Source organism: Odontomachus brunneus, unplaced genomic scaffold, assembly GCF_010583005.1.
Source record: "Odontomachus brunneus isolate Ranch 3 - 2012 unplaced genomic scaffold, Obru_v1 Obru_scaffold_078, whole genome shotgun sequence".
NCBI classification, from domain to species: domain Eukaryota; kingdom Metazoa; phylum Arthropoda; class Insecta; order Hymenoptera; family Formicidae; genus Odontomachus; species Odontomachus brunneus.
In genome coordinates this window covers 946,226-953,109 of record NW_022639528.1, presented here as the reverse complement: position 1 = coordinate 953,109, position 6,884 = coordinate 946,226, and positions in this window count along the sequence as shown.

Sequence of the window (6,884 nt, the reverse complement as noted above, 5' to 3'; positions counted from 1 at the left end):
AGAGAGAGAGAGAGAGAGAGAGAGAGAGAGAGAGAGAGAGAGAGAGAGAGAGAGAGAGAAAGAGAGAGAAAGAAAGAGAGAAATCGCCCGGCGATGCTGATTGTAACCCTAGGCAGGTGAACGGAGATAAATTGATAACTGAAGGCGCTATTTTAATTGCGCGACCATTTCATCTTGCTCCACTCGTTCGAATCACGAAATTAAGTCCGATACGTAACCAGATTAATAAGCAAATCTCTCGGGAGAATAAAAGGCGTGTTGAACGGATCGATGCGAGACGAACACTTACAATACTCGCGTTATCAGTGTTTTAATTTTTTTCCTATTGTTTATATACGAACACGAAGTCATTCGTAAGTGAGAATTTCCATTTTATCCGTCGTTTGGAGCAGAACAATACTTTTATTCAGCATCTTACTCGCGCAGTTTTAACTCAATATTCCTCGACCAATTCGTGTGATTCGACGTGCGTGTGTTCGGGCGAGCAGAATCGATCGGAGCTGCTGGTCGTTCGCACCTGATTCGAATCGTGACAAATTCAAGCCTATCCGTCGCCACGGATATCGCGCGAATGAGTAAGGCCGCATCATGATCCGAAGTTCATCGGTCCTCTTCACGAACCCGGCGGCCTGCTAAGCCACACATCAGAAACATCCGGGCGGAGTTATTCAGGTCGCGCGACTCGTTTTCTCCTTCCGTGAGCTTCCCTTTAGCTCGTGCGAGCACACGGACGTGTGTGTCCTGTCTGATCGCGAATGCTCCCGGAGGATTATGGGGACGCCGGAATGACGAGGCGGTGGTCCTTCGAGTCTTCTCTCTCTTTCTCTTTTTTCTTCCTGCTTCTCGTTCTCCTTCCTTGCACGCTCGTCCTTCCGTCGATTACGCGGACATTGTGTCATCCAAGGGCTTAACCCTGGACCCATCTGTAGGAAGCCGGTGTGTATACGTGTGTGTGTATGTGTATGAGGGTTGCCGCAAATGCATCGTGAATCATAAGTGTAGGAATAAATCAGAAATCTTAATGACACATGGCTTAACCCGACACCCGCCAATTAACACGCGTCGATTGTCGTTAGGTTCATCGATGATTTTGCTATAGTTGACGCTACAATAATGATGCGTCTCGTTACGATGTTTGGAAGAACTTTATCGTTGATGGAAGAAGTTCAATAAAATAACAAGTACATTCGCGATAAATGCGTTACATACACCGAAAGAACAAATATCACAGAAAATAAAAAAAAAAGATAAAGATATTTATTTTTGGAGTGGATACTTATAACACATATTTATTTAAATCTGACTTTCATGGAAAATAACGGTGTGTCTTAGGAAAATATATAAATATATTTTTTTGTTTAAAAGAAATTATTTCTCATTATATAAAATATGTATATTAGTGTAAAGTAAATATGTTATTGGCACCCATCCAATAAGTATTTCTTATTTCTTTGATATTTTTGTTACATCGAGAAAGAATATTGTAGTTTCTTTTCAATTTTATTATATTCTTGGTAGAAATATAGCAAATTTTTTACACATTTTAGTTTTTAAAATATAAATAACACGCATGAAACAAAGGGTTTAGTCAATTACGATAGAATGTTGATCGATTGCTTGGTTATAAAATGTTGTGGTAATTTTTACTATAAAATACTCTCCGTGCAGTGTATACTTGCGATAATTTCTTTTATTTTCAGAAAATTCAAATTTCGACTGATTTAGCGTGCATTAATATAGGATAGTAGATAGATTAATAATGGATAGATAGATTATAAGAGTGGATAGATAATATCTTGGCTGCCAACAATGTATTATAAGAGAGACTGGAGCTAGTTGGCTACTGGGATAAGTTGGCAAAATTGATTATTATTATTCCTACTGTTCTTTAACATATTTCAGAATCAAGCAAACAGATGGAGGAATTTCAAAGTCATATCTTTGACATATTCAAAGATCTTGCTTCCTTAATTCTGTAACTTCTTAAAAAATAGCAGAAATAATTAATTTTGCCAACTTACTCAGGTCAATTTGTCCCGGTTTTCTTTAATTTTAACAATAGCATGATTGATGACTGAAGGTTCTCACCATTGTAGTTTTAGGTAGCAAGGATGCGATAATGTTTACACACTTGAACATGAGAAACATACGATACAGGAACAATTGGCAATTAAAAAACAAAAGATTTATTGTTTTTAAAATAGTAAAGAGAGATATTTGAGAATTTGAGATATTTGAGATATTTGAGACTGGCAGATTTTCTACCTGAAAGAAAGAAAAACCCAGTATTTTGTTCTCTCACTTTCTCCGTTCCTCTTTCTTTATACGAGAAAAAAGAAACTTTCCAGGAAAACTGAGATTAACGACCGGTGCCAAACGGCGGGCCGTTTGTTCTCTCGCACAACTAATAATCTCGGAATGTCGTTATACGACGAGGCGTTTTCATGCGACTACCGTTACCTTATTGCGGCGGTCTTAACGTCGTTTGCGGATTAGGATGCTCGATCGACCGACCAGACGGCTTAAGCTGCTCGTCCCGAGCACAAGAACATTAAATCGTAGTCGCCGTTCGAATCACTTTCATTTTTCAAATGCAACGACATCGTGCGCTCGAATCGAATCTCGTGCGATCGTTCGGGTAGTTGATAATAGGGTAGAGAGGGAGGGATCGAGAAGGGCGAAGGAGAGCGGCGGAAAGGTTGCGGAAGAAACGCAAAGGCACGAAGAGAACGAAAGTCCAGAGAGCGCGAGCAACAATCTCTCCCTCGGGATGCTAATGAACCTCGCCCTTAATGAATCCATTCCGAGGCCGTGGAGATCTCGAGATAACGCTGATGGATACTCTCACGCGCGCCTGGAACTCTTCCAGAGAGACGGGGGATTATGTCCCGCACGGCGGGACTCCGGGGGTGTTTTCGCCTCGCCGACGGACTCGGTACTCGTCCGGGAACGCGAGTTTTCACCCGGAAAAGGTCTCCTGGAAGCGTTTTCTCCGCGAGACAGAGAGACAGACAGAGGGAGAGAGAGAGAGAGAGAAAGAGAGAGAGAAAAAGAGAACGGGAGATCGCGGTGTGGCAGATTTACGATGCCTTCTGTGACGTAATTATCGGCCTCCCGATTCAAGCCGCGTTCACAATAGGAGCGAGTCGCGATGGCTCGAGGATATGCGCGATGTATCATCGTCCTTCCTTCCGATAACGTCCAATGTCTACTCCTCAGGAGTGGTTGTCTAATTAAAGCTTCGTCGATATCGATCGTGCTTAAACAAATTTCGTGTATTGTACCATATGAATTTCTTACTACACGAAGAAAAGAAAATATTTTTAAATTTATTCGTAAGATATAAAGATTATTTCTGTGAAATAAACTTTATATCACAGAAATAGACTTTGTTTCTCTCAAAGAGAAACTCTATGTCCCAGAAATTTTCCAGTATTTTTTCTCGGTATGTGTTAAGTTGGAGTAAAAGGTTTTCGAGTTTGGTATAAGACCTCTTTTTAACTATCAAAAAAGAGAAATTTTACAAACGCGTGTTTGACAAAGTAAATTTTGTATTTATGGAATAAAATATATAGAGGAAATATTGTGGTAAAAAAATTACTTTAAAATTACATTTCATTTTACAATGTTTTTTTGAAAAGCTGAACTGTACTGTAATTTTAGTGTAAATCACCATAAAAATAGTAAATTTAACAATCTATTTGATATACGATATAAAAAAACGTTCAAATAACTACAATAATATTATAATAAAAAGTCAAACATGATATTCTAAACAGTCATTTAGTAGTTTCGGTCATAATTCTGGATGACACAAGATTACAAAAGTTTTGTTGCAATTTCTGCTATAATATTTTCTCCATATAGAAATTAATCAATTTCAAAGGATTAATCATGAACTAATAAAATGAACAACATCGACTAGGTATTTTTTAAACATTTAACGCAGACTTACTATTTTTTCTTTAATATTCAAATTTTCTACAATCTTAATAGAACTCAATAGAAAAATGACAAATGGTTCACACCAACCCGATATAACCAGGTAGAATATTGCATGTAAAACACGAATTGTACTGTCGTTTTGAACATCCAAGTCGTCCTTATTTTACTCCTGAGTTCGCAGTGATCTTCGTGGATAGTTTAAACAGTATCGTACCGAGACCGTGATTCGGAGAAAGATAGGAATCGCGTTGATCAGAATTAAGATAGAGTTAGGAAAGTTGATTAAACTCGTGAATACGACTGCCTGTTCCGGTCGACGGTGGGGTATTACCGATTGTCCGGGATCTTCGGTGTGGACGCGGCTGCATGTGTATGTGTGTGCGCGCGGGCGAGAGAAAGAGAGAGAGAGAGAGAGAGCGTGTACGTGTTACCCGTCGGAGATGAATAACGTCGGCGCCTTTTGTCGCGGGAATCGGGTATCGGGGATTTTTCTTTAATTTAGTCGCGCCGGCCGTCCGGAATAAATCGTCAAGTATGCCCGGGGTTAAGCGAGATTTATAGGATTATGAGACGATGTCGGAGAATTTACGGCGGGGCGAATGATGTGTGTACGGTTTTAATCGTAGCGTGCTATCGGCATAAAATCAAGAGGTTACGGAGGAGACACTAGTACGTTGAATCAAAAAGATTCCCTTTTCTTCGATTCTTTAAATTTCAACATACATTATTCGCAATTCGGGAACATCGATTTGGTCGACGAGAGATGCCGACGCGATTCACCATTAGAGAAGCCGGATATTCGCGAAATCGAGGCAACCAGAACGATTGGTCTTGGCTAGATAACGGGTAGACAAATGAACAAGGAGCTGCATCGAAAGCCAGTGAGAGCGTTTCGTCAACGGTGGGCGTTTCATTTCCGAAATCGGCGCGATTCCCTCGCGTGAGTCTAATTGCGCGATCTTCGGGAATGCCGGCGAAACAATCGTACGCGAGGAAGAAGACGGGTTGAGCGCGGTAGAGCGCAGAGGAGAGGAGAAGAGAGAGACGGAGGTAACGCCGCGGCGGGTAAGAGAGCCCCAGCATCTACTGCGAGCTCTCGGCTACGTTACTTGCCGGTCTCTGTTATTTGCCAAGCGATCATCGGGCGAAGTTTCGCGGAGCGGAGGCAGCGCTCGAGAGAGTGCCGGGGCTACGAGATTGCTAGCCTTCTGCGCGGCGTAATTACCAAAAATCAAGCAAGAAGACCGAAAAGCCATCAGCGGCTACGCCGGTGTTTCTGCAATTTTGGCGCGCGGCCATTGACACGCACTCGCTCGCGCGCACTTGGAACTAATACACGTAGCCGAGAGAAGCGTAAGGAGACGATGCATTCGCTCGAGAGAACGGGAGGACGAGGAAAGGAGGAGCGGGAGGGAGAGAGAGGGCGGACGGGGGTGGGAGACAGAAATGAAGAAATGAGAGGAAGGAGCGGATGACACACCGCGTCGTCTACGCGGCGATGTTGTTAGGCCTTATGATGCATATTTCCTCTGTGCGCACTGTCCTCTGGCGCATCGTGTAAAGTAGGCACACGAGGATGACTTCATGTGCTCTCCCTTGCCCACCGCGCGTCTCAATTAACGTTAAGAACGGCCGAACGGGAGAGGAGTCGCGCCGATCGATTACGCGTATTCGATCAACGTTTCGGGAGAGAGGAAGCGGTTCCCACGACGTAGTTCCAACGAGTCTTCTTCAGCGGGAAATTAATTTCGGTAACGTGATGTGACTTGTCAGGTGTGTGTTTAAGCTGCGTATTTTATTGCGTTGCTTTAGTTCATGAGTAGTTTCAAGTAGTCACACAGAGAGAATATTATGTGGTTCTTTTTTTCTTTTTATATGAATTCTCTCCAGTTTTATTGTGTTTTCTGCGCACACAAAAAACTATCATTCCATTCTGCCACGAAAACCGATTAAGGTTTTTTTTTTTAATGATAGTTATCTTCAAGAAAGAATATTTTTTTGATAATGGTCTTAAAATTGGTGTAGCAAATAAATCGTGTTTTTGTTTTGATTTAATATTCTTGAAATTGAAATTCTGAATTTATTAGGATTCATATATTTTTATATAATAAGTTTACCCAGCTGAATGCAACCTACGCGCATTTTGCATGAATTTCCGGCAGCAGTAAAACCGTCATAATTTCCGATTTGCGATTGTCATCGAGAACAGTCGAACAAGGCATTGTTCGTAGCGCAGCGGGTTGCGAAAGTATAAAATTCGTACGAAACGGGAAGAAATGAAGAAGGTTCGAGAAGAATGATCACACCAAGGCTAAGCACAGAAAACCTAGTTAATACTCATGATGGACTATAATAGATTCGCGAATATAAATACTTATGAAATACTAGCAAAACAAATAGGCACAATGTCAACACAAATATCTAAAATACGTCTCAGAGAATCCTAAAGACACTCGATACCTTTCAGACGTCTCTAAGATATCTTTTGGATGTTTGTACTGTATGGAGTAATGTTTACTTGAATGCAGTGTTTATTTTTCTTTCCTATATGTAGTGCAGGAGAATAGACTGTCAGTAAGATTTATCTTGTTACTCCCTAAATTTTCTGGAATGAAATTTCACTCGGAAAGCAGAGTGACAGTCGAGTCACTCGAATTCGAGTCATTTTTCGTTGCTATAGTGTGAATTATCCACTTTAAATCGTTGAATGAATATTTTTACTGAAAACTGAAGAGTGAATCTGATATGTTGCTCCGTCAGAGGAACATATTCACACCAGTCGATTGAAACATCCGCTCGTATGGAGTCAGAATCCACTCTCATTTTGAGCGGAATATTCACTCTTGCGATTACGAGTGGCAGTATTTTTACTATTGTCTCGAACGAAAATACCGCGACTTTTCATTCCAGAAAATTTAGAGAGTGAGAAATATGGCAAA